The following is a 1,588-nucleotide window of genomic DNA, read 5'->3' as shown; positions in this document are numbered from 1 at the left end:
ATATATATATTAAAGATAAATTCTATTAAATGTGTTGAATGAAAAAGTTAAAAAAGTTAATTACATCAACAAAGAAAATAATATTTATAAAATAATATTATTGTGTTTTCTAGTTCAAGAAGGGTATCAGAGCCACACAAGTGTACTCTCCCTCTCACATAACATATTACTGATACTATTGTATTTCAGTTAAGAAGTTTATAAAATTACTAACATAATACTAATTTATTCCAAAGCTATGCATAGGTATCTCTTCCGCAACATATCACTAATACTATTATGCTTTTTAGTTCAAGAAAAGTGAGAATATTAAGATAACACTAATCTATTTTGAGAATCAAGAAACGTCTAAGAATATTAAGATAACACTAATTTATCCCGAAAGTCGCACAAGTGTCCCTCCCACAATATACCATGAATTCTTTTAACTTTAAGTGGCAATATGTATATCTCTCATAACATACTTTAAATTCTTTTAATTTTAGCAACATGTGTTTTCAGCAATTTTTTTTTATTTTTTTATGATCTATGGACAGTGGACACATTAATTTATTATTTATATTTACTTTTTACTTGATTAAATTATTTATAATTTTACTAATTTAACATAAAATTTATATTTTTAAATAAAAAATTAATAAAATAAAAAATAAATAAGTAATTATTATTAAATTTATAAATTTTATTATTTTAATAAAAAAGAATTAAATATTTATTTTCTAACTTTATTTGAAATAGAATATTTTTTAAGTTTTTTTAGGTTTAGTCAGAAATTCTTTAAAAAAATAAAAATATTAATATTTTAATTAATTAATTTTTTATTATTTTTTTTATATTACTCTATTTATTTGATTAAAATATTTAGCATTTTAACTAATCTCAATTAATAGCTTCTTCAGCAAATTGTAATCATATTCAAATAAAAAATTTGTGATCCTTCTTCTTGCAATTACAATTTTAATTTTTTTTGTAAATTATATTTGTGTCATTTTCATCAAGATTGATTTTAAGTGAATAGTTAATAGTAATAGAAAAGAATAATCAAAATAAACGAAAAAAATAGAAAAAAGAAGAATAAAAAAATACCAAAAAATAAAGAAAAAATGTTAAATAAAAAAGTTAATTTCATTTACGAAAAAGAGAATATGTACGAAGAAGTGATTTTAAAGTTAATAAAAAAACCAAACTTGATTTAAATTAATAAAAAATTATGTTAAATTAAACTAATTTTAAATGAAAACAAATTAGTTATTAACAGTTTATAAAAATAATAGATCAGTTTTCAGATAATTAGAAAAATAATTTTTTGTTTAAAAATCAATTTTTCATTTAAAAATTAGTTTATTTATTGAAAAATTAATTTCATATAAAAATAAACTTTCACTTATGAACTAACATTTTGCACTTTAAACAAATAAATTTAGTCTTTTTGTCTATCTATTATAAAATTAGTTTAGGTTTATAATAAATTTATATTTGAATAATTAATTTTAAAATTTTAAATCGTCAAATCGATTTTGATTTAATTAATCGAGTTACAAATTAATTTTTATCAATTTGATTAATTGTTTTTTAAAACTAGTTATAG

This window comes from Arachis duranensis, chromosome 8 (assembly GCF_000817695.3).
Source record: "Arachis duranensis cultivar V14167 chromosome 8, aradu.V14167.gnm2.J7QH, whole genome shotgun sequence".
Lineage (NCBI taxonomy): Eukaryota > Viridiplantae > Streptophyta > Magnoliopsida > Fabales > Fabaceae > Arachis > Arachis duranensis.
The sequence above is the reverse complement of the archived record's forward strand: the minus strand, read 5'-3'. Positions refer to the sequence as shown.